This window comes from Anabas testudineus, chromosome 6 (genome assembly GCF_900324465.2).
Source record: "Anabas testudineus chromosome 6, fAnaTes1.2, whole genome shotgun sequence".
In the NCBI taxonomy this organism is placed as follows: Eukaryota; Metazoa; Chordata; class Actinopteri; order Anabantiformes; family Anabantidae; genus Anabas; species Anabas testudineus.
In genome coordinates, this window is record NC_046615.1 from 8,503,567 (window position 1) to 8,531,319 (window position 27,753).

General features: G+C 43.1%; 1 long non-coding RNA gene across 1 annotated transcript; it reads right to left on the reverse strand.

The window, feature by feature from the left end:
* Positions 1-4,700: 4,700 nt before the first annotated feature.
* Positions 4,701-27,297, reverse strand: LOC113165314. The gene is made up of 4 exons (XR_003299109.1): positions 27,270-27,297; positions 11,132-11,186; positions 4,866-10,421; positions 4,701-4,784 (listed from the first exon to the last, which is right to left on the reverse strand). It is a non-coding gene; the product is annotated as an uncharacterized LOC113165314 (long non-coding RNA).
* Between the last annotated feature and the right edge of the window lie 456 nt (positions 27,298-27,753).

The following is a 27,753-nucleotide window of genomic DNA, read 5'->3' on the forward strand; positions in this document are numbered from 1 at the left end:
GCCTGACTAACTATAAATGGCATTGTCCATGTTTACTGTAACAACGGAACAGTCGACCACTGCAACAGTGAAGCTCCATGGCACGAAGAATAAGAAACGTCACAGACAATACTTGTAGTGGGATTTTTTTTTTATCCTAAATGTTCCATGTCTGGTTTACCAAATTCTTATAAATACACAAATGTTGGCAAACTACTGTCATTGAAAGTGTGACTGGGTTAAAATGATATGCGTATTTGTTGATCAAATCCATTTGTGGACATTTAATTAATTCATATTAAGTGTGTTTTGGATCTGTAAGGAGTGAACACAATTTCACACTCAGTGTTTATGACCATTCCCCGCATGAGGCCCTTTGTTAGTACTGGTCTTTATACTGTAACAGTGATATGAAATATCACCAAGCTTATTCCTAAACAGCTACAGTACATGTATGATCAGCCAAATTTTTCTCAGACAAATACATTGTTTTAATGAAAAATGAGTGTGTGAGAATTTTGAGTATCCTCTAGGTATATTCCCACAGCACAGAAGCTGTAGTACTGTAATACACATGCCTATCTTTCCTTGTATCAGCAGTGAAACCCAATCCTTTCCTCCTGCTTCGTTCCTACCTATCCAGTTCAGTCGAGTCGTGTTTTGAAAGGGTGGTTATATTCAGTGTTATTGTATGATTTCACAGAACCTCTCCTCCCAGCCTTTGATGCTAGGAAGAGCTGACCGAAGCTGAGCGATCCCTACTGTAAGACCCAGTCTGGTCCACCACCAGGACGCTTGCCTCCGTCTCACACTTATACACAATCTTCCTGCTCCTTCACGCAACTGGAACAAATTTATGTCAGCTCAACAGATTTTCAGGGCACCTTTGAGGCACACACAGGGCCGCTAGCCTGTTGAAGTTGACCTGAGGGTATTTGTTCTGGTTGAGGCCTGTGAAAATAAACAAGAGCACAGAGGAGCTTAGTCTTGTCAAGCGGTGAGATTTCAGGGACAGAGGAAAACAACAATTACCCAAGGCGTTATGGACATTAAGTGCTGAATGAGAGCTGTGCAGAGGTAAGGCTGTCTGAGTAAATAAGCAAAGTGGGGATACTATCTGCCGCGCTGTGGACATCGATGAAAGGGAGTAATAGAAAAACATAAATAAACTTTATCTGACTCGGCAGTGACCTCCTTTGTCAAAGTGCTACCGCTGGGTTGAAAGTGTTGGGTTTCCGTCAGCTCGGCTCTGTCTCTCTGTAGTCCGTTTTCACACCATAACTCAGGCCTCGTACTTTTGTAGCGAGCCTTAACGGTACAACAAAGACCTCTTTCCCAGTCAACACTGACCTGAGGTAGCCGAAAACAATAGTGCGTGTGTTTATAAGACAGTGCAGCTGCAAGAGGATGGTGTATCCGTTCAACAATGTGCGACAGCATTGCAAAACTCTGTGTTTACTCTTCCTCCGCCCACTCGTCTTGGCTGTTTAGTTTCTCTACTCTTTCGAGGATTTGGCAACAGGGCTGATGGGCTTTCCAGTCTAACCTTGAATGCTCCAGTGACCCTTGACTGATGAGCTCCCACAGGCTTTAGATCTTCTGCAGCACAGGAAGACAAAGTGCTCTTCTACTTATGCATCTCCTTTCTTTAGCACCCTTGTCCTTCAAGTATTTACTTTTTCTCCTCGACGTGTTTATCCAGCATCAGCGCTCGCTAAAGCGCTCCCCATCACCATATACAGTACACACTTCAGAATGTATTATTTTTGAGTGATTTCAGTTCATATATAAAAAGAAAACCTCACATCTGTTTGCTACCATAGACAAAAAAAAAGCTGTTTCTCACCCCTAGCTGCCTCCATGACCTTGGAAATGAACAAGAACTAGAAAAGCTCTGGCAACCTTTAACTAGCGCCCGACACAGCAAGATGCCTAACATCAGATTGATGATGACAGTTTATGAAATCTAGACATTTTTAGCTTATCGCTCACTATATCTTTTACTGATTTCCACTATGATCACATGCACAAAACAGAAATGATGTCCTCCAGCATCAATCTGCCCTCGTGTTGCCTCCTATTTGGTCTTTGAGAGCATGCAAACCATTGTTGTGTTTCTAAGAACTGGGGGACATCGGTGCAAGCCAATTGGCCCTGCAGACACCCACAGTTAGCACAGCAAGGAAGAGCTTTGGCCCTGTCGCTGCTATAATGCTGTGGCTCAGTGGGTCACCATGGGTCCCAATGACCCCAGCAAATACATCCGTTATCCCTGTGTGCTTCATCTGCCTGCTTATGCTGCTACTCGTTCTGTTCTCTCAGTACGTGCCATCGCATGTGCCAGTGTCGACAGGGGATGTTTATGAGCAATTACCGACAATTACGGTTGTCAAGCTTGGTCCATTTGCTGAGAATGTTTTTTTTAATTGTGTTTATGCTAGCGCACAAGCGTGAGAAGGCTTTTGTCACAAGAGTACTGGCTGTGATACTCAAGTGACCAGATAAAAGTAAGATGTGTGAGTATCCGAAGATTGGTGTGTGAAATATGTTTTTTTTTTTGTGGTTGTTGTTGTACTTTTTGATTTATTCAGTCTTCATTGTTTGTTTAAGTCATATTATCTGTCAGATTAGGAAATATTCCACTGCAGTTTTTCTTGGCCAGTTACATTAGGATTACTGTAACTGATAATGAAAACAACACAAATCAGGACTGGAATTTACTACAGATTCCTCTTCAGACATAGTTTTCATTTCCACAGATGTCTGCTACTATAATCTAAAAAGATGATCTCACTTAGATGTATATGCCGTGCAGGGAATCTCTTATAGAAGACAAACATATATGGAGAAGCCTGACACTAGTCACTAAACAACATGACAATCACAGGTAACATTAGATCCTACTGCTGAAGCTCATAGTGACATCACGGCGAGCAGGTCAGTATGAAATAGCTGCGTACTGTTGGCAAGACATGAAACCATAATGGCAAAATACTGTAGCTTGCTGTGCACTGTGTTAGTTTGACTCTCTACCTCTCACTCATACTTTCCGTGTTTGTTTACTGCTCACTGGATGTCTTACTGCTATCCAAATGAAGTTACTCAGTCCACATTCATATGTACATACGTATGTAGACAGACGTGCGTAGATAGGCTCCGACTGGGACACGCTCTCACAGGAACCCCTACACCTTAACTGGCAGGACTGTGAGTTCCCCTTCAAAGCACGCACATTGTTGGCTGGTGGAAGAGCTGAGGAGGAAGGGCAGACGTGCTCTGGCCCCATCTCCAGTCTCTTTCAATATTTCATAAGGAACCTTTCTCTTGTCCCCAGGAGCCCAGTGGCCTTCCCCTGCATGCAACATCAATTCTTTATTCCTCCGCTGCAAACAGCTGTCATTCGTCTCTCAACAGGAAATAAAGGAAGTTTAAAAACCCCTTTGCATACTTTGACTAAACTATTTGCCCTGATCATTCATTTCCTCTGGGTTTCCTGTAGCATTATACTGTGTGCCGCCTTGGGAGTCAGATTTATGTTTGAACTTCCAGCTATGAACATTGTGGTCATCAAACAGGTACAGTGAGCCTGACATCTCCACACATACATTAGTCAAAAACTAAGTCTGAAAAACCCAGTAAACCTATGTGGGCAATCTGGGCTGAGAGCAGATACAGTATGTTATTTAAATGCATTTAGATTTGTATTGCACATCCAGCGAAGGATTGGGTCTGCAGTACAATAGGCAGGTAGTATTTTATATTTAAAGTTGTGTGGAGGCTCTGGAAACATTCCTAGTGGCTTGTTGTGTAAACAGCACTATGCCGGTAAGCATGAAAAAATATATAAACACACATAAAACACAGAATGAAAAGCCTACCAGGAAAAAACGAGTGTCCAGCCAGAATACACCCACAAAGTGTAGTTATTTTCTTTCTTGTGGTAATTTATGAGTTTCCCCTCCTCACTGTGATCGTAACCAATGACATCAACCAGTTCCAGAGAAGTGACCATGTCAAGAAAAACACCAGCCTAAAAATCCAAGGTAGTTAGATTCTCCACACGAAGCTTGGCTCTAAATACAGCTTCGAATTTTGAGAACGATTGTTCCAGGAGATGCTTGATTTGTTGCTCTAAAAGTTAAAGTAAGATGTAAGTGTATCACTTTGCTCTCTTTTTTAGTTATAATAAGTATAAAAAAGGTAACTAATAGTTTTAAAAACATATTTTAAATTGCATGTAATTCGTCATCTACAACATCTCACACAGAAAATAAATGGAGCCATAGGAAAGTAAATAACAGTAGTGACATAAATGTGTCATCACACAAATAATTATAAATAAGTTAGAATTATTGATAACTGCACATTAACAGACTCCTTGAGGTATATCTTCTTAAATCTACACTTTATTTAGACAGTATATCATTTATTAAATGTTTATACAAGCTACTAATAATAAGTTCAAAACATGACATTAACATGAAGTACTGTGAAAGTAAAAAAAGTTCATAATTTTGTCTAATATCAAAATATTGAAGCCTTTATGAACCAAACATTTTTAAGAAAGGGCTTTTTGTATTTGTGCGTGTTGTAGATAGAAACACGCAACCGCAAAGTTCTTAAATGTCCAAAAACCGATGTTGAAATTGAAACTACGCTCTTGGCTTCACTGGAGCGCAGTGAGCCAGCAGTTGGCACGGTGTCCTCCCGAAGGTCCTGCCCACTAAAGGTTTTGGTGTTGAGGTTCTGTGTGCTCCACGTCTGACCTCAGTCCGGAGATACAGGGATCAGATGGACTTCAGACTCTGTAAAGTAAGTGAGAATATGAATTGTTTGCCTTCGGGTCAAACATGGGGTTATGGTTACGGGGTTAGAGCAGTCTTTACCTTTCACCTAATGCATGCAGAGATTGGCTCTCTCTTAGCTTTGACTGGTACCAGGAACAAGTAGTTAAAGGAAACAGAATTGACCTATAGTCCTACCAAGAAAGGGAAGCCACTTATCACACATGCTGTAAAATAAAAGTGAATTTATTTACTGACCAAGTGAGAGAACATTATATTTATGGTGCACTTATGACAAACATTAAATGGTTTGAAATTGCTGTATGGTTTTGGCAGCAACCAGAAAGCCCGGGTTGAAGCAAAATGTCAGTAGACATATTTCACTTGATGCAAAAACAACCTCCATTGGCCTCTGTCTAATTATTTAGAAGGTTTTTACAAGCCTTCATAAGCCTTATGTTTGTGTTTCTGACAGCTCCGTCTATTTTGTAACTGGAATCGAGCTTTGGATGTGTCTCAGACGGGGATTAAGGAGCAATTACTAATGCTAGATTTTTGACCACTAAGGAGCTAAAAGACTTTCAAACAAACCTGAAGGAAGCTTTCAGGATGTGGTGAATAATTTGTTAACTAACAACTACCAGCGACATTAGCTGTGAGATGTGTGTAACCGTAACTCTGATGTTGTTCAAACCAACTCCCGAAATCTCATCTTTGGTGTGATTGTTGATAACCTCCAGTTAACTTTACCACCCATGCTTCCTGATTCAAGCTGTGAGTGTACACTTGACTTATCTGAGTCGCTTAGATGGAAATTGCGGTTCACATTTTTATATGGTGGGCTGATGACAGTGGTAAGACTCAATGATACAGTTGATTTGTGAGCTGGAGAGTCAAATTAAGTTGAGGCATGTTTGATTCTTACTTGTAAAGGGTGTTTGTGTTCATTATGTTCAGTACTTTGACCAACGACCACACAGAGCTTGACTCAAAGTTTAGATAAAGATTATTGCTTAATCTGAGCACAGGATAAAAGCTGGAACACTGCGTATATTTGTCACTAATATTATTTTTTCTGATTACTTTTTTTTTTTTAAAGCAAACGAAGAACAAGAGTCATCGTTGATGTTGACGTGTACTCTGTGTTTTTTAAGATAGATGTAAGATAATTATAAGAAGAAGTTCTCCGAGACAGATCTTTCCACTTTCTATCTTTTGCACAGACATCTATCAGATGGAGTCTGTCTGTGCATTTGTCATCATTATATTTCACAGGCCTGTCTCCTCTATGCTTCCTCTCCTTTGAGGCGGAGGGGGGGATGAGGCACGGCCATGCCGCCCCATGGAAGACCTGATCACAGAGATGAAAGAGAGAGACAATAAAAGATAAGAGAATAAAAGAGATGAAATGATGAAAGGAGGTAATCACTGCGTCACCAGCTGAATCGCTCATTAGATCCAGCCACATTCTCAGAAACGCCCAACGTTATGAGGAGACTGGGTGGTGTGTGCCTTTCCCATCCAACTTTTCTCTCTGCGTTTGGCGCCACTCTCTTTATCCATCTCTGCACTCTTGGTGACCAACACTTTTCCATGAGCTTCACGCAGACCAAGTCGGAGTGGGAGATGCACACTTGTGGCTACTGGAGTATTGTGTGACGTAGATGACAGTAGAGAGGCATACATTATGCTGCCACTGTCTGTCACTCATCCCGCTCCTCTCTCCCCGCTCTAGACACCAGGCTGAGCAGCTCTGTCACAATCAATGTGAGCAACAAGCCTAATTGTTTCAAGTCAGCATCTGTGGTTACAATCTATCTGGAATTTGAACTTACAGAGTGACAAGGTCGCAAGATAAGATGGAGTGCGCTTGTAAATAACAAATACCATTGGTCTCAAGATGAGGAATGAGGTGACTGGTGACTGTGCGGCCAAGGAGGGGAAGCAATGGTTCAACGTCAAATCACAGCAAACAGGCCCCTGCTGTGGAGTAAACCTTCAGTCCCTCGGAGCAGAAACACGAGCCCGATTCTCGTGAGACGCACTGGATCACAAAAATCCTCAAAGGGCGAAGGGATGGGAAACGATAGTGAGGTGAAAAAGCAAGCAGGGACAGAGAGAGAGAGAGTGAAACGCACTGGAAGAAAATGGATAAAGAAGTGTTAGGGGAGATGGACCGATGTTGTAAACTCTTTACCCCCTACCCCATCACCTTGTGCAACCCCTTCAAGGTCATGTCTGTCCATCTGGCATGTGGACTATATAGGCCAGAAGGAAGGAAATGGCGGGGAAAAGAGGATAGGAGTGAGATAACTTCCCCACTCGGCTATTATTCTTTGTTAACCAGTTTTTAGCACTGCTCAGCCTCTCTGGTGGTTTTCATTAAGAAAGGAATCACCTTGGTTTTGCCAGGACCCCTAATCAAAACCAGACGTGTTGGAGTTTTTAATTGAAGCAAGATGGACCTCCACGTTGTACACAACTGGTGTAATGTGACAACTTATCCCATCAGTATAACAGTACTTCCCAATGGACAGGAGAGAAAAACATCCCCTCAGTGAGGGAAATCTCGGGGGCTTGTTAATATCATTCTGATTTCAGAGGGCTGTTATCGTTGAAACAGCTCCAAGCTGCTCTTCACCAGCACATCAGCCTCTCCTTCCGTGTTACATTATTTGCGTTGTGTTTGCGCCTGCTTTTTTTTGCCAGGTAGCGCTATGACCACGACCGCGTTGTGCTCAGTGAGACGAGTCTTGTTCCGACTGTTTTTCAAAGCCTGAGCTGAGTGCAGCTTGGCTGTGGGAGAGCAAGGAACACATTGTGTGACTGTGTGTCCAGTACTAGCCAGATCTCTGGGCAGGGGAGCTTGCTTTTAGCTGAAAGAAAACAAGAGTCTGAATGAAAACGACATGCTCAGAGCTGAGGATGTTTTTTTAGCTACAGCCAAAGCACCAGTTCCAGTTCTTGCTGTAACCCTGCCATAAAGATAGTGTTTCATTGAGCTTTCAGTCTTTATATAACCAAGGCCACTACTGATTTTTTTTTTTTTTCTGCTCTCTCTTCCTCTCACATGTTGACAGTTCAGTTTAACCAAAAAATTGCACAGGGACAGATAATCTACCTGCTTCCTTCTCTCCCCCTACCCTTCCTCCTAATCCCCTAATTGTGTTTAGATTTCTTTGAAAAGCAATATTAATAATTTGGAAATGTGGCTCTTCTGGCTCCTGCTGTGGACTTTTCTGTCTTATGCTTATTTCCTTCTCAAAGCTCCCTCGATGTGGGGTTTGTTGAGCTGTTTTCTAGTGACTAGTGTGTCAGGCCCCTCACGATACATCCTCTCTAACCTCTCTTTTCTAACCCTGTTGAAGTCTCAGCATCAGGTCAACGTTGATGGCAACATTTCCATATGAAATCGAAAAATTCCCACTTTCTTTATGTTGTTGTGTTAGATTTGCTAAGTTGAAACATTTTTATAAATATGTGCAAATTAAAATATATATAAATTGGAAAACTGAAGTCTTTGATGGGGATGAAATGGCAATGTTACTCATTAAAATGTAATGGACAACATAATAAAGTGTGGGGCCTGGAGCCACTGTATGAAGGAGTGTTAATCGAATAGAGATGTTTTGGAGATAGGGGGCTGATTTAAGTTGGTTTGATATGCAAATCCAGTGGGTGTGTGCATGTGTGCCAAATGTGCGCATGTCATGAGCCATAAATTGTTTCCCACCCAGGCAGATTTACACAGGGCAAGTCAATACACTATCTAGCCTTCAGAAACCAAGTCACCAAAGCCATGACCACAAGCATGAGCAGTATCCTGTGGGAGACAGAGATAAGACGGAGGAAGTTAGTGAGATTGTGCACATGAACGGTAAATCGTCCATATCAATGCATATTCACTGTAATTACTCAACATAAATCAGGGGAACATCTTGCCTTGTCATCAAATTGTCATTTGCCATTGATGAGCAGCATTTAATTTCCCCTCCTACACCGTCACCCCTTTATGTTTTCACCGTGACGCATTGTTCACCCTTCCTGCTTTCAGCTTTACATGTATCTCTCCATGCCCTCCTCCTTCAACTCATTGCCCCGTCGCTTCGCACTCTGTGAGCTACAGTGCAGCTGTGTGCGAGAGCAGGAGCGACGATAGAGGGAGAAATGGAAGGATGTGGGGAGGCCCAGAGAAGAGGGGCAGGGAGCTGGATGATTATATTAGGACAGAAAGAGAGCTAAGGGCTTCAATATGTCCCCATAGCATTTGAAGTGGGACAGAAGAGTCAGAGAAGGAAATTTAGTCAGCCACAAGGAGAGAGTGTTTGTGTTTACTGCGTTTACAGATTGTTATTCTAACCACCCACTCTCACTAGCATCCTTAGACCCTCCTCATTCTCCTTTGTACACATCATCCCATTCCCCTGCCTCAATTATTTTACCCTAAAGGGGTCAGCTGCGTGTGTATAACATGAAACATTTTGGAGCAAAAGTTTTGAAATACCAACAGAACTTCACTGGAAACAGCACATGTGGGGAAATCTTTTATAAGACCTTCATGTTTAATGATGATTAGCATAGCACGCAAGGAGACAATCCTTCAAGGCCAAAGATACTGAAGTAGTCAAAGGCAGTTGAAATATTGCAAACTTTCTCTCAGTGAGTCATTCGAAACATGCTGGTTCCTTTAGGGATGGGAGGAGAGGGCGAAAAACACAGTAATGAGAGGAGAAGAGAGGTCCCACCATAACCAACATCATCCAGAGGTTCACTCCGATGTGACGCAACAGGACCCTTGGGCGCCAAAAAACGTGAAGAGCAAAGCTGCGCTAGCAGCGATAAGTGCATAATAGACACTCACAGTTTGATGTGCATCCAGATTCATCTACAGCCTTGGAAGATTTTTATCAAAACAGGGAGTGGTAGAGAAGAGTTGTTGATGGCCCGACCTCCCTGTGCAGATAGACCCAAAGCAAATAAATCCTAATATAATCCTAGTTGTGGTTAGACACAGCGTGAATAGACTTTTGATCTACCCCTGAAATAAAACACTACTGTACATCTGCCTCAGCAAATGATGAAACCCCATGATGTTGACTAAATGCCAAAAATATCACGCTGGCCGCAAAAACGCATTGTCCAGTTTTTTTTGGTCTCACGTTATCCACAGTGGAAGAAGCAGACAGGACAGTCAGTAGATGAACATCCTCCTGTGACATGAAACACCCCATAAATGTAGTGAATATGTTAGCCTAGATTCCTTCTGTGGCTAGAGAGACCCTTGCTAACTCTGAGCCGTTAAAACAAACAGGGAGGTCTCTGAGCACAGCGCTTTGGACAAAGGTTAAAGCAATATCCCCCAGCACTATTCATTTCAGAGAATTCATCCCACTCACTGGCTTTGATCCTCTCCATCACTCTCTGCCCCTCTTTCTGTCTTGCATACTCTGAGTTGCTGAGAGGGTGGTTGTGTGTGTGTGTGTGTGTGTGCGTGTGTGTGTGTGTGTGTGTATGTGTGTGTGCGTGCGCACATGTCTTCGTTGAGAAGCAGAGTTCATCGCGAATCCTTAAAAACATCTTCTCACAGAGTGCAACAGCCACCGGCGCCTGCACGGCACCACAGGATCTTTCAGAGCCGAGATAACCCTCGAGCTGAACCTGCAATGAAAAGTGCAAAATAGGCGTGAGCTGTTTGATCTGCACCCAAAGTCAAGGGCGTTCATGTGTGCACGTGCATGTGCCTGTGTGTGAAGTTCAGCTGCTGAAGGCCCCAGAGGAAAGCCTATCCCTCAGGCTGTTTACCTCGTCTAGAGCTGTTTACTTGACCCCTGATGATTTAGATGCATAACCAAATAAAAACAGTCAGGGAAGTTCAAACAGCTAGTGACGCATAAAGGGTGCATGAGGTGGGATAGCACTGTGTTCAGTGATGGCTCGCAGCTGGACCTCCCCACGTCACTGCCTACAACATAAGAGATGAACTAAGAAGAGCAGCTACTCATAATCCTATATCAAGCCCTTCTCAAACACTCCAAAACTACTTGCACCCTTTCGAAATCCTCATAACACATAATTCTTAATGTCTTCCATGGACATCCATGGATGCCGGCCAAAAAGTTAATTTCATTGAAGACTATGATTCATAAATTTGCAAAGAGAAACCTTTTGTAAACTAGCACAACCTTCTCTTTTGTGTTTATATATAATCATGTATACCACCTCTGGGGCAGATTTCATCATATTTCATCATATTTCAACAATGTGAACATTTGGCCATTTGTATAATGTTGTTTATGTTTTGACAGCAGGAGCATTGTTGTGTAGCAACGGATCCATTTACATAATTTCTCAATGTTGTAAGCACTTACATAATGCCCTCCATTCATTTGGATTGAACTGCAGCTCCCTTCAAGGCCCCTGGACCTGCAGAGTACAGGACAGACACCCCAGACAATTGATTAATACAGAAACGTTTAAAATAGCTGAAAACAGTGAAAAGAAATCTCTCAAACTCAAAAAATTACAACGCTTAAAATATTATTGAATGTATTTAGTAACTCAAATGCGCCTTAATTGCTATATAGGCAAATGCGACTTCAAACATACATGGATTGTGTTGTGGATCATATCTGACATGCAGTAGACGGCTGAACTTAGCCAGGGGAACATATGCCGAAGTGTAATTTAGCTGCGGTAACTGCTGCAGCAGAGGAAATATCTGGGAGCGTATAGTTTAGATCATGTTCTCACACAGCATGATGTCACTGTTTTCAAATTAGCAGCCCCCACTTCACACAGGTCACTTACACATTTGACCACACGCCCACACATACCCACATACTGTACCCAGACATGCTGGAGCGCAAATCCTATTAGAGAGCATGCACAGATTTACATGCATGTAAAAAACAAATATCAAACATCTCGCTTGTTTCCGTCCGTACATTTGTGGTAAATATAAATGCTGTAGCACTACATCAAAGACAGGGAAACCCATTTGGCAGTTGACATATGAGGTGACAGCTGATAATGAAACAGCAGCAGGTTGTGGAGATGCTGCGGTCATCTCTAAAGTAATCTTTTCACAGCTTTCTAATGTTGGTACAGGCAACAAAGTCCCTTCCCCATTGGATTCAGCCACAACAAGCCACATACACGTTTGTGATGCTGTTGCTACACGTGATGTTTTGTTTACATGCCACACAGAGCCATCAATTAAGGTTGTCCTAAGTGGCATTTGGCGTTTTGTGTGCCAAAATAAAATGGAATGGAAACCACGCCCAGTGTGCAAACCGTGTTCTGGAGTGCCCTCACATTTTGAGATAGAGAGCGTCAGTGGGAACAGTGGGTTTGTTTAGGAAATTCCACTAGTCACCGAAAAAAATATATACATGGTATATATTTTTCAGGGTGGGTACTACAACAGCACCATCAGCACCTCCAGCAGAGCTCTAGAGCCTCTGCACTTAGCCTCCGCAACAGTCTGACGCAGACGTATAAATCCGGCTTAAACTTATCCAGTGTTTCTCTGCCAGTAATGGGACCAGGCTGTGGTAAGTTGCTTGAAATAGAAGAAGGAAAGAAAAGAAAAGGGGGTAGAGGGATAAGACGAGGAGGCGACAGCAGATACATAGTTACAAAATGCATTCATCAGCCCAAGGTAGCTTCACTTCAATACTAACCCCCCCAGCAGGATCAAAGCACCATCAAAAATGATCAGCCAACCGTAGCAGGTGGCTAAATTTGGACATGCGTGCGATGGACACTGACACAGAACAGAACCATCTTCACTGAGACATCAGGTAGAGGAGATGAGCAGCGAACATCGGGAATCACAGTCCGTTACGGACCTCACAAAATCACCCACACAGTAGGTGATGAAAATGATGTGAAAACGAATATGTAGTGAATGCGAGGCTGTTTTTAATGTGGTGATAGAAATATGAGCAGGGTTGAATAACCACTAAAAAATGGTTTCGAGCCCGAAGAGTGTTGAGCTCCGTTTCACGACTGAAGTGGTGACCTTACAGCTGAGTCCCGTGTAAAAAAATCCGCCTGACATCACACGCCGAGGCTTTTCCATCTCACAATCTGAGCGCTGTTTTATTTGGAGAATGTGATAGTCTCACACTCTATTTTACTTGCACACACTCACTCTTTTATACCATAATGTGCAATAACACAGCCGCATGCACAATCGCGTACGCACCCGCACATAGTAAGTGTTCTCAGACAGGCCAAGTGAGTGATATTCCTGGTGTGGTTGAAGGGTGGAGTGGGAAACAGTGGACCAAATCTGGTTTAAAGTTAGACTCATGTTGCCATTTGAAAATGACCTCATTTCTAAATTGAGGGAAACCCTGATGGATACTTTGGAACACAATACGGTGGCAGGTCACCCCAACATCTCTGTCATGCATGATAATAATCTAACAACACTGAGTGATTTTGCACAGGCCTGGCCAAAGGGGAATGCCACATGACAACTCATGACTCTGTGGCTCCTTTTTGGTGCCATGGAGTCAGTCTCCTAATCGCATGACATCTATGGCTCCAAGCAAAAGGTTTTGCTTTGTGGGAGCTCCTATCGGAAGACACATGTCCCAGTATATGTACAGTACAGTATAGATGCTTTGTGGATGTTTATAGTTGAACTATAAGACGAAGGAAAGGAACATCTTTGCAATGGCTGACGTGGAATAAACCGAGAGTAATCAGGCAGATTACTTGGCGCTCTGTTTTCTTAGCCTTGCCAGCAGTGTGGCTTTTGAGCTGATAAATATTTGCTGTGAGTTGAGTAGCATGGCATCAGCGAATGACAGTGACATTTTGAGTTTCCCAAACGTTAGACCAGTGACGTCGGGAGACCCTAGTGATATTTAACAAGCCCACCTAGTTCAGTGTCACCCCGTCATCGACTCTATACCCTCAGTCCGCTGTCAAGCACAATAGAACAAAGCAGCTAAAACAGACACTCAGCTCTGTGCAACCTTGCTTTATTACGTTTTGATGCTCCCACCTACACCAGGTTGCAGGGGCTGCTCAGTGTCGCCCTACCGAAAGACATAGCTCAGCTGTTTTGATGTGGGGAAGCCCTGTTTGATAATTACAAAAGAAGAAAAACAAATGACTGGAAAATGGACAAGCGGAGAAATAGAGAAAGCGGACAAACATTTGAGAGAGAACAGAGCAGAGGCAAATAGGAAGAAGAGGAATGGGATGGAAAAGTGACAGTAAAAAGTCATAATTTGTGACTGATTAGCAACCGTTTCCAATTAAACCAACAGAGGACAGGAAAACCAGAGGGAGGGAGGGAGGGAGGGAGGGATGGGGTGAGTGGGGTTCATTTTCAAGCCGACAGCACACGCACACAAACAAGAACTTGCATGGAGCAGAGTTTTCCAGCAGGAGCCCAATTTGTGTTTGGGCTCACTTACACTGTTATATTGGTCCAGTATGATCTCAGCTCAGACTGAGGCTAAATGTCTGTTTCTGTCTGTTTGTAGGTGGGATTTTGTGTTTGTGTGTGTATGTGTGTGTGAGAGAGAGATCGAGAGAGAGAGAGAGAGAGAGAGAGAGAGAGCGAGAGCTTGCATTATTGTGTACGTATGCACGCATGCATGCTAAATGTGTATGTGTGATATCCATTTTGCATATACGTGAGCACATGTGTGTGTGTGTGTGTGTGTGTGTGGGTGCATGGGGCTGCCAGTGTGTCTGACAGGAGAGCAGAGGTCATGCTAAGGTTGGGATGAAGTCAGAATGTAATTATGCTTCAATGAACCAAAGGGGAAGTAATAAAGACCAGCTGCATGTTGTGTGACTCTTAAAGTTCCACTTAAAGCAACTGCACATTCTCGCTGCTCTCCTGCACTGTACTGAGAAGGGGAATACGCGGTATGTTAATGCTCCTGCCTTGAAAAAGGGATACAAGGAGAGTTTAGAAAAATAAACTCATGGACACACAAACACACACACACACACACACACACACACACACACACACACACACACACACATACAGAGACATTATTAAAAAAAAAGCCCAGCGTCAGCAGCAAATAAAGAGATAATAAAAAATGGGCAAAATATTTCCTCTCACATTCTAATGGGGTGGGGTTGCCAAGGTGACCTGGCATCCAGCCAGGGACGGAGATGGTCACTGAGTGCATATATGGGAGGAAAAGGGGGTGAGGAGGGAGGGCGACACACCAGGTGGTTTCACTCGGGTGATCCAGTCTCGACTGCCTGTGTCAAAAAAAAAAAAAAGAGAGAGAGAGCGAGAGCGAGAGAGAGGGGGGAAAAACCTCAACTGGCCCGTCAAAAACAAGAGGGAAAAAAGGGAGAACTTTATCTTCCCCTGAATGAGCCCCCCACTTTTCTCTCTCCCTCCTGTGATTTTTCCCTCTCTTTTTGATCCCTCTCTCTGTTTTGCTCATATCCTAAATCTTTTCTCATTCTCTTAACTTTCTTCTTTATTTTTCTCTCTTTCTCATCATCCTCTCCTCATCTGTCACACTCAGACATGTTTTCCAGGGCCTGCCATCCATAGATACTGTATCCACCAACAGTAGCTTGCCAGCGGAGAGCCCCTAGGGAAGATGGAGAGGCGGTGGAAGGCCTCCCGGGAGGGCCTTCTGGGTACGGGGTGATACGGGCGAGGTGGAGACGAGGTCATAAGCCGCACTACCTGATAACGACAGCGGCTATATCTGGAGACGTACTGGATGGAAGGATGTTGGCCCAAGTCCAGTACAGCGATATAGAGCAAGAAAAATGGGGCAAGGCAGAGTAGAAAATAGAGTCATAAAACATTTTTAAATACAGTAGCCTTTTTTCTTACTCTATGACGGTTTACAACTTAAGATACATGACAAAATATGTGGAGCCATCCTTGTACGAGATTATAACTTGAAAGCATGTGTTGTGACAAGCCTATGTCACTGCCTTTAAAGTGTCTGTATGCTATTAAAAAATATTCCATTTAAAAACAAACTCCAAGTGGCTGCAGGTTATGAATGTTTTATTTTATTATTATTATTAAATAGAGGTGAGATGATGAAATCTTTTTCCCGTTATAGTGTTGGACAAGGCTTGTTGTTTTATTCTAACTATCCACACTTTTATGTTTATTTATCTTATTATTTGTTATTAAAGTCAAAATGTACATGAACAAATTACAAATGATGAAGAACAGTGGTATTGAACTTCTCCCACGTTAATACACATGCTTACATTGTTGTGTAAAATCCCCTCCTAGTGCGTGGCTTATGTTGTCCCATGAAAGTATTTATGGGTTATTGGGAACGTATATGAAGGAGAGAGAGAGGTACCGCTTGGCTCCTACAGCTCAGCTTGCTGGGAAAAAAAAAAAAACACTTGGATTCCATGAGCTTCCCAGGAAAAACAAGCAGCAGCAACGAGCACGAGCTTTATCAGGGAAAGAACAAGTCACTGGGCCCTGATGTGGCAACTGGAAGCTGCTGTCAGAAGGGAGCTACGTTAACAGATACTCAGCAGTTATTCCCAAAACATGTGGTTCCTGTAAAAACAGCCCTCGGCCCACCAACCCCCACCCACCATGAACCCCTGCCACTATCCAGTCACACTGCCCAGTCGACAGGGAGACGGGGATGTGTTTTTTCCTGAGGGTGTCCCCCTTGGGCATGATGCATGTGCGTGTGTGTGTCTGTGTGTGAGAGACAGGGGCTGTCATTACCCACAGCAAATGGTATTGATTTAGACGGGGCTCGAGTGAATGATGTTGTTTCTCCGACAAGGTGTTGTGCCAACCTTGTCTAATTAGGTACTAAGTGAAAAATAAAAACCCGGTTTCTGCTTTCAGTAAACATTTTTATTTCCTTTTAACCAATGCTCTATTAAAGCCGGGATCTCACAAAGAATCTTTTAAAGTTTAGTGATTTAGTGCTGTTTTTAATACAGAATCTTCACAGATCTGTCTAATCTGAGTCAAAGATCAGCAGCAAACTGTCACCTGTGTTTGCAGCTACCATCAGGCTTTACACGGAGTTTCAGCTCATTGTTGTGTGATTCATAAATTTATTGTTTTGGTTCACGCTCACTAAAAACAGAGCTAAAGGATAGTGAATAAACCTAAAGGTTACAACTCTAAATTAAAGTTAATTTTGCTTTGTAAAGGCTGGATGATAAACTGTAGAATGGCACTGGCTCTGTAAATGGTCCGGTCTTGGTATTCACTGTTGAAGAGATGATGTGTGAGCATAACTACAGCCTACAATATGTTGAAGGTTTCATATATTAGGGAATTAGGGAGGAGAATGTGTTAAGGCCGGTGAAAGGTGACCAGGTTGCTGCAAGGAAGTGGAAGCTAAGTGCTCAATAGCAGCAATTTCATGCCAGTGATTTTCCACTGAACCTATGACACTGCTCTAACCAGGGAACACAGTGGCACGGCAGAAAGTCATAAAAATACATTTCATACTTAGTCTTGGCAGTGATGTTTCATTTCACAGCTTTCCCTTCTTTCGTGACAATTCACAGTCATGAACTAGTAAACACATCCTTCTGGAAACCTCAACACCCCTTTTCACAATAGATCTATATTAGTAAAAAAAACAACAATCCTGAACAGCCAAACAACAGACCGGTGCAAAAAAAAAAACACACACCTCCTGAAAAACATATCAGGCTAAAATAAAAAAGCACTGAACAAAAACATTTCCTGTCTCATATTTAAACCTCACTCTCGCTGACCCAAAGACTGACAAAAGTAGAATAACAGGGAGGTTGGTGTCAGAGTGGGCATCCTGGACAGTGCCAGGAGCGGATGCAGCTGGGTCCATAGTGTCTTCTTTGGGTCACCCTATGCCAGAGAGATGACTGCAAAGCACAAACTGTCGTTAATAGACACAGGAAATCAGACTGTCTGACCAGAAAAAAGACTTTTGCATTGATGCAGTGTGGGGGGGTCATTGCAAAAGGCAAAAACATAGCGCGGCAAAGAAGGTGGTCTCGTTTTGCATTGTCCACGGCAAAGTGTAACAACAGACTACAATGATGTGCATCAGTATAAAGGTGCCGAGCGCGTTTGGACATGTAGCTTATGAGTAATGTGTGAAATGCTTCTGAACTTGCTGAGAATCCGTATGGGACATAAAGTAGACACACAGCTAGTGCACTACTTTCCCATACATCATTGCTTTTGCTCTGTATCACACAAACACATTTGCTCTTATTTATCCTGGAGGGAAGGTCGCAGCCATTCCCAGCTGACATTTCACAGGTGACACACAGACACACACACACACACACACGCTGACAACCATTCACAACTACTTGCAATTTAGTGTCACCAGTTAACTTGACCACCAGGAAACCGGAGCACTCCAGGGAGAACATGCAAATACAGGAAGGTTCCAGCTGGGTGGCGATGTATGGATTTTGTCACATCGAACATACTGTACTGAAACACATAGAAGGATTGTTAATCCCACACCTGATCGACTTAGGGGGCCACTTTAATCAGATATACCAAGTGTGTAAAACATGAAGCCTTCATAAAACTCAGAGCCAAAAAATATATTTGACAGATGTGCCAAATGTTTTCATCGACCTCTCGATTCAGTACAGTCCTACAGCTGAATAGTGGTTCATGGCATACATTAAGAACACTCTCTATATTCATTTATTAGTATTTTACTTGAAAAATGGGAATTCACTGAGTGGTGGTCTACACTTCAGTCAAGTTAAGATGAGGACACCAAACTCCAAAACCCTAGAGAGTCCCCCAACTCCTCTATAAACCCTGTCAAATATCAGTTTGAGGAGTTGTGTATGTGTATTTGTGTGTATGTATGTGTGCGCCCCACCCAGCATTTTGAAAAGTTCTGCCAAACACAGATCCATGTAAGGTCATTAGTCCACCTCGGATGTCTCTGCTTTGTGTCTTAATGGCAACTTCCCAAACACTTAGCTCGTCTCTGCCAGGGCTTCCCACAACTCACACAAACACACAGCCTCATGTCGATACACACAGGCTGCACACACGCATACAAATAGAATACAACCTGGCCCCCATAGTGTAGGAGGACCGTAGGAGCCTCGAGGAGGATCAAATGACCGTATGATTTTTTTTAACCCTTTTGCAGCTCATTCAGTTGTTTTCACAACCTCGACGTGTGTCAGCAAACCCTCCCCGTGACCTGCGTTTGAGGGCCTTGTGCAGTCATTGTAATCTATTCGACCTCACTGTCCTTAATTGACATGGGTTATTGCATAATCAAACATATTCTTTGAGGCTTTGACGGGCACCTTACTTTCTGGATTTGCCTTTCAGTCTCCAGATCCGTTTGTCAAGAAAACGCAGCTCCAAGTGTGTTGTGTTACACTGGACTCACCGATGTGGGCCAGACCAGTCACGGATACTCAGAGGAGTCCAGAAAATAAAGAAACAAGACAAGCTTTTGGACGGTCTTTTGTTTGTCTCTGTGTGCTGTAACACAGCTCCCTCTCATTCACTACTGTAACGCTCCTCTCGTAATGAAGCAGGAGTTGGTGACGTCACTATCGATAAGACACCATGCCCTGAATAAGAGAGATAGACCGAGATGAGATCACTTTCTGCCGAGGCTGTGGGAAGACTGTGTTCTTCGTTGGAATTGGACTATCAAGACAAGGTCCTGCTGTTACTAAAATTCCTGTGTTCACACTTTGGCCGCAGCATGGAGGTCTTTCCATGCCAAAAGACGGACACCACTTCTCTGACATAACTCAGATCACACAGCATCATACATGTGCATAATCATGGCTGAGAGTACTATAGCAGCAGCAGCAGTTTTATTTTTATTATTATTATTATTATTGTTTGAACCATACAAGGTTTCTCAGTGGGAGATTACCCTCAATATAGAAAATCAAACCGTTAATCCAACAGTCTTAACAACATACCGATGCAATGAAACCAAATGGCAAAGTTGTTTTCGAGTGTTCTGCACAGTTCTGCACTCATCACCTGCAGTGAATTTATTAGACCTCTTCATGGATGAGATCAGCGTGTTTAAGCCAAAGGATATGCTAGGTATTTTAGTAACTAAGATGCACACACGCACACGCACACACACACACACACACACATGTAAGCACATTTCCTAATGTTACCACAGACATACACAGCATGTACACACAGGAAACATACACACAGGCAACTCTCACTCATGCTTTCACACACACTCTCTCTCTCTCTCTCTCACACACACACACACAAACACACACACACACGCGGTATGACTCAAGCCAGCAGAATGTGTTTGCTGCGAGTTCAGCTCTCATCTGGAAGCTCCAGACATGAGATAACGTGGATCCGATGATGACCGTCTGTCTGACTGAAGAAAATCGACCTCCTGGGCTGAGTTCTGTTCAGTCACAACAGCGCGCACACACACACATACTGTCACACAAACCGATACAAAAACAGATGTACACAAACAACCCCCAGTCAGCTCCATGGCATATTCCATCTAATCCCAAACAATAACGAGCGTGCGGGTGATCCGTTGCATATGGCTGAGGGGAAATTTACACACGCCATCCATTCATTTACTTAGCTGTTTATCTATGATTAATCAGGGTACTACATCCTGTCACCCATCCACAAAACAAGTCATATATCTGTGGGCTAATGGTCCAGCACAGAACTGTGTGATGTTTATTGTCTGCTTCAATGGATTTATTCACATATAGATGGAGGATTTTCAAATGGGAACACACCATGAAAGTGGATCCCACGTAGCACTGGAGACTTAGTCTATGATGAGGACATGATACACCAAGAAAAAGCCCTGTGTGTATATGACACTTGTGATTGTACTGAACTATGATTCAAGTAGAGGACTTGTCATATGTCAAGATATTTTGAAATGCTTTGCTTCATAGCCTCTACGAAGATTTTAAAAATAGATTCGCCTCACAGGGATCGTAGAGCCTCAGTACACACACATACAGCATGCATACATGTACAAATATGTAAGTACTTTTAGTGGCATTGCCTTGGAAAATACAGCTTCAGTATATACAATAAGACTACAGACAACCAAAGGTTTTCCTAAATCACTTATATACTGTATAAAACCCCCTGTATGCAGGTGTTCCATTACAGATATATCTATGTTATTTTACCCCTTTGCCATTTTCCGCCTTGGCCAAATGCAACACAGTTTGGAAACTCAAAATGGATCAGTTCCCATCATTGCCATAGTTGCCATTTTCATAGCATTAGATTTTTCCAGAGTGGAGAACTTCTGTTTGTTTTTACTGCTACTGTCACACATTCAGCAGCTCTGCAACTTGATTCATTCTGCCGAACCTGACAGAGCTCCTTTGTATCAAAAAACTGGCACATAAACTGTACATTGTACATATTTCACACACACACACACACACACATATAAATATACACTTTCTTGCAGTGTTTTATGGAAATGTATATTCTCATGTATTAGTGACAGAGAACAAAGGCGTCTCTTCAAGCGCACACACACACACACACACACACACACACAAACACTCAAAAACACACACACACTTAACAGTAAGAAGGTGAGGTGGTTCCTTTACATCAGAGTTTCCTCCGGTCCGCCTTGTTGGGAAATAATAAGTAGCACAAAAGGAAACAGAGAGAGAAAGATGGAGTGAGTGAGACGGAGAAAGAGAGAGAGAAAGCAGCCACCGTGTCCACTCACACAAAGAGTGCGTTTAAGCGCCAGAGTTGCCGATGGAGCAAGTGAGTGCGCAATAACCACACTGATGACTGATATTTCTTTAACACTGGAGCCTATTCCTCCACATGGAAAAGCGTAGAAGAAGAGGAGGAGAAGGAGGAGGTGGTGGTGGTGGAGGGGTGAAAGAAAAAAAAAAAACACTGTATTCACCTGATGCCAGACCATCACATTATGACACAATCCTTGTTATATTTATTGGTGGGGAACACTTGGTGGTGCAGGAAGTAGCTATAACATTGTTTTTCCCTCCTGTTAAAAAGCCTGTGTTCTAGTAAAACTTTGGGGGGTTCGAACCCACAGCTCCCCTCATACAGCTTCCAGGGGGAAAGTTGAGTCACCTGAGCCCACCTCTGCCCTGTAACTCTCTCCATCTCCGTCACCAGTTATCCCTCTTTCTTTTTCTTCTCTCGCTCCGTTTCTTTTCTCTCCTACCTGCCTTTTGGGGGCAGCCATAAGATGAGCCAAAGAAAAAAAAAAGGAATAGAGATATTTTTATTGCAAATGGACCAAATGTGATGGATCCATAATGTAACCCACGGGCGAATCTGCTTTCATACAGCACTGCCCACACTTGGCCAGGATATATATCATGGCTATATACTGAATATACATTAAAACACAATTCAGGGTCTATTGTAATTGTGCCTATATGGTGCTGTTATGTAAGTTATGTTTGAAGAGTTGGAGACTAGAAGAAAGGGAGGTTAAAGAAATATAATCGAGTCTTTCTTTTATGAGTCATGGAGTGGGTCATGGGCTGCCTTCTTAAGATGCCATCAACACAACAGAGGGATCTTTCACACACGCACAAACAGATATTATGTTACAGGAACAACAACAGAGAACAGAAGGGAAAAGGAGAAAAAAACAGGCCGTGATCATAACGGCCAAGGCAAGATTGATCTGTTGTTGTCTGGATAAGGACATTGCAGAGCAAACTTTTTAATTACAAATAGATTAGACCACTGTGATGTTGTTGTGTGGTCTCTGTGTAAACTCCCTCAAAATTTTGTTTTAGGACTTGCGTGGATTCCTTCCCTTTTGTTTGTCTTCAGGAGATCCAGGAATCTCTGTCTGTGATGAGGGCCAGCACTGATTTGTGTACACGAAAGACAGACGGAGAAAAAAAGCAGGAGGAACATGGGCCAGTCCTGAGTGCACTGGTACCATGTACCACGAACTGTATACTTCAGCATCAAGTAAGGCGCCAACGTCACTTCGGAACCACAGATGAAGTGTCAGACTGGAACCATGATGTGCAGCATTAACAGGGCATCCGCCCCCCCCCCCCCCCCCCTCCCTCCTGAACTGCCTCTGACTCGAGTCCAGCTCTCAGGGCTGCGGGCTCATGTTGTTATTGTTGTTTTTCGTGCTGAGAGCAGGAGTCCCAGCCAAAGCGTACTCCTGTTACAACAACAAGACCTAGAGGGCATCTGCTCTGCTCTGTGCTGAGCTTTATTGGTACAGGGGAGCACCAACAACGATGTCTGTAGACAATCAACAACCAATTTGCAAAAGGGTGGGTGGGGAGATCAGCTAGGGACTGTTCTTTTTCTTCGTCTTCCCTCCGGCACTGGGTAACTGTCACTGTTAGACAATCATCTGTGCTCACTTCCTTGTCTTCCTCTTCTCTTCAACCACCACAAGACCACATAGAGATGTGAGAGATGTGAGAGAGCTATCTAAGATGTACACAAGAACACTGTGGCATAGATCAGTCATAGACATAAAGACATAAGTCAAGAGTATTAACAAATGTAATGTGCCTAAAATAATAACACAAAAGAAATACTGATCTTTCATGTCTTTAATGAAGACAACCATAAAAACCTCAAAGTGCTAGTGGAAAAACTATGTTAACCCTTGCAATTAATAAGATCTCTGTTGGGTTGAGGTCTGGACTCACTCCATTGTCCTGTTGCACCACCCAACTTCTACAGAGTTTCAGCTGACATACAGACATTCTCACATTATGCTGAAGATTGTTTGATACACTTGGGAATTCATCTTCCCCTCAATTACTGCAAGGTTGCATCAGTGATGCAGCAAAGCAGGCCCAAATCATGATGTTTCCTCCACCATACTTTACAGTTTCTGTGTGTCCTTTTCAAATATATATATTAATAGTTTAATCTTAGTTTCATCAGTCCAAAACATTTTGCCAATACTGCTGTGGAGTGTGCTCTGTGCACCACTGTTCTTTTCAGTAAGCAGTAGCTTCCTTCATGGTGTCCTGCCATTGACACCCTGTTTGTTGCATGTTTTACCCACTATAGACTCATGAATACAGATGTTGGCCACTGACGGTTGTTTTTTTACCTCATTGATGAGTGTTCATTGGGCTCTTGGGGTCATTTTGACTGACCGCTCACTTCTTGGTGGAGTAGCCACAGTCCCCAAGTGTCTCCATTTGTACATTTTTTTCCTAACTGTAGACTGGTGAATTTCTAAAGTCTTTCACATCATTTTGTAACCCTTTTCTAGCGTCATGTAAATCAATAATTTTTTATCGTAGAACCTAGCTCATAGCCTACATAAGCACATTCTTCTTGATTGGAGCAAACTCAAAACGTTTGAGTAGTTTTTGTCAGTCAAAGTAGCTCTGGTTCACACCTCCAAACTAATTTTCTCAACTTATGCTAACACCTGACTCCAATTAGCTTTTTTGAGGTCATTATTCCAAGGGTTCACATACTTTTTTCCACTAGCACTTTGAGGTTTTTATGGTTGTTCTCAATAAAGACATGAAAGATCAGATCTTTGTTATTATTATTTTAGGCACTATATATTTGGTAATACTATTGACTTAGATGAAGACCAGATCACATTTTATGACAAATTAATGCAGAAAACCATGAAATCCTAAACGGTTCACACATTTTTTTCTTACCACTGTAAGTGGGGAATGTCACACCCAAACTAAACAGACATAAATTTAATAAAACACACAAAAATGTGGTATCTAGCACATGTGGATACATAAATGCGACATGAAATAGATTCTTTATATTTCATTATAGATATAAACTGTATTATACCTTAATTTCTGTATCAAATACTGTGCTTGACATACAGTACATGCATCTACACCTCCATCAGAAGCACAGGTAGAGAGAGACTTCTGAGTTACAGTCCTACATGCATTTAATTGATGGCCTTGTACTGGAAGATGTTATTATGTGGATACCCACCTGTTAGTATAACTACAATACATGGGAGATTCATGCTGTGCCCGTTGACAAAGAGGTTACTGATGCCAGAGGGGATTAGTGCGACAGTGGAAACCCTCAGACCTTGCTATCCCTTCCCCCCACATACTGGGAAAAGCCCACACCTTTCATCAAAACTATGTGCATAAGCGTCCCACGGCAGTTAGCTTTTCCATGTGCGCCGCACAGTAAAGAAGCTGTTGCGATAATTGTCCTCTTACACGAGCAGAGTGCATATAGAGCACAATATTTATAGAATGAAAAAAAAGACGGGAGGGATTGTGAGCGGGAGAGAGGAAAAAGGGAAGGAGAGGGAAAGTGAAAGAAAAAAATGAGAGAAAGAGAAAACTGCTGATCAGGAAAGAGAGTGGAGTTCCACGGATATTCCCCCAAAACAAACACTACCAGTGTTGATTTTTGTCATTTTCTTGGCTCTGGGAAGTACAGTAGTTGGCAGAACAGTAAGCTCTCTGATGGTTTGTACTGTATGACTGGCTGTCGTGTTCTTAGAGGTGGCTTCCCGCTGTCTCAGCGTATGCCCCTTCCCTCCCTCTGCGGTGACCCCCGCCTGTCTTACCTACTCCTGCTTCCGAACTTTTCCTGATTCACTTGTCTGCCATTTGTTCTCTTTCTGTCCTCTCCAAACCCACTGAAAAAACAATCAACCCAGACCCAGTTGTGCTGCTTGCTACACCTACTACCCAGCTGGCATCCATTGTTTGCAATTAGTTCCAAGGCATGTGTTTGACAGCATGCGCACTTGTATACGTGCAAACTTGCTTGTACATTTTTTGCAGGCATCCATATGTGTGTCAGGATGCAAAATGTGTGTGCACACATCTGAACATATTTTCTGCGCAGCTTATGATCAGCAGAAAATCAGGCAGCCTGGGAAAACCATGGAAGGACACGGGTATGAGTAGGGCCAATTATTAAGAACAATCCATCAATATGCAGAGCAAGTCCTGGAGCAGGCTCAGCAGAAAAACATGGCAAAAAAAAGTGAAAGAAAAAATGTGGTTCTTACGAGGAGGGAGAGAAAAATCTGTCTTTACAATCCCTCTGTTTCGGCCTGCCAACTTCTGCTGGCTGTTGGTAGTGCGGAAATGAGAGCGTGCTAGATTCTCCCCTCTCGAGAATAACACAAACCCCTCAAAGCTCAAATCAAACACACAATCCACGTCACAGGAAACCATTTTGAAGCGTAAAACCTCCCAATGGGAGCTCCATTTGAATGCTGCGGGTATGTGCTGCCTTGCTTGCCCCCTGCGCCTCCCCCTCTGTTCCCTCCCGCTCTCTCAAGGTTTCAACCACAACCTAACCCGAACCACACCACCTCTCAGACGACAAGACTCCCTTTCTCTCACTCCTTGTCCATTTCCCCTTTTATTCTTTTCCTTTTTTTCTTTGTTGTTCTTTACTGGCACTCTCTCTCTCTCCCTCTCTCTCAAGAGATTCAGACAGATAGATAGACAGACAGATAGACAGATAGATAGATAGATAGATAGATAGATAGATAGATAGATAGATAGATAGATAGATAGATAGATAGATAGATAGATAGATAGATAGATAGATAGATGTTTGATAGATAGAGTTTGATAGGGTTAAGGGTCATGAACCAGCCTTCTCTTCTCAAGTACTCAGGTCACCTCTCTTGCCACCCCCACATCTTTATCTCAGACCTCAGCCACAACCTCTGGTACCCCCATCCTCACTTCTCCAAACCACCTCTTCCCCTCTCCCTTCACCCCTTTTTTCCTTCTGTTTGCCTGGCAATTGAAATGCAGAGGTCAGGAGGGCATATGGGAGGCAATCACAGTAGTTTGTTTTGGCTCTCTCACCCCCACACCAAGTCCTTGGCTGTGCGGGAGCAATGCCGCCACCTTGCCTGCTTGCTGCCGGGGAAACAAACACATCCTTAATCACCCAGAGGCCCTATATCCGCCAAGGCCACACTAGTAGAGCCCTGTCTGACAAGCTCAGGCCAGAAAGGTTGGACTCCATCTGATGAACTCTGGCTATACAAGTCAAACTCTGTCTACTGAACCCAGGCCACACTAGTGGCAGCCAGACAGTCAAATCCAGGTCGCACTAGTTGAGTACCCTTTGTTGAAACTGAGCCAGAGAGGACATACTCTTCAAGCTCAGTGTCTACTCAACCCAGCCCACTCCAATCAAGCCCGATGGTCAAACTTAGGCCAGGGAAGTCAAACCCAGTCGAGTGAAACCAGGCCGTGAAAGTTCAGCCATGCTGGTTGAAATTAAGCCAGAAAAGGCACATCTATCCTTGGCTGGCTGAGCAGTTCTGTCATTATGTTGGCTAACAGTGGGATTCTCTGACGTAAGGACTGCACAGCTGAGGGCTGGCAGGCAAAGGAGATGTAAGACAGGAGTGAAGGCGCTTTAAATAAGAGCCAGAGTGGCGAGAATCATTTACAACAGAAAGCAGTTTCTAGTGTGCTGATCCATCTACAGGTCTCATCACTAACGCTGGCTTTATTCTACTGTTTATATTTAGTTTGGCAAAGTTTACTCACCGGTTTATTTTTGCTGCGCCATCGCTGCAACAGGATGAAAGTGAAAGTGAAGATTTAAAGATTTTACAGAAGCTGCATGTTCACGTTTCCACACGTTCCAAAAGTTGATCAGCATGTACAAAAATGTATGTGCGTTGAAAATTTGAAAGAAAGTGTATTAGCAGGAGACAATAAAACTCTATTTCTCCTTTACCATTTTCCTCTCTGCCCACATGTCTCTCAATGCACTCCACTGACTTGCGTACTGATTTATCACTCTTTCACTCTTCTCTGACACCTTGCTTGTACTTGTACTGTAATCATGAATGCGCTCTACATAAATGACAGGGATCAACAAAATTAAATTATTCAAGCCTGAGTGTTTGTGCAACTGTGTTGGTATGTAAAGCAGACGGCTATTAAAGCAGCATTTTTGCATCTTCCTCACCACTGTCACTACTGACAATGAGCTCTGAGGCAGGGCATCCGAATTGTGTTAAACTGA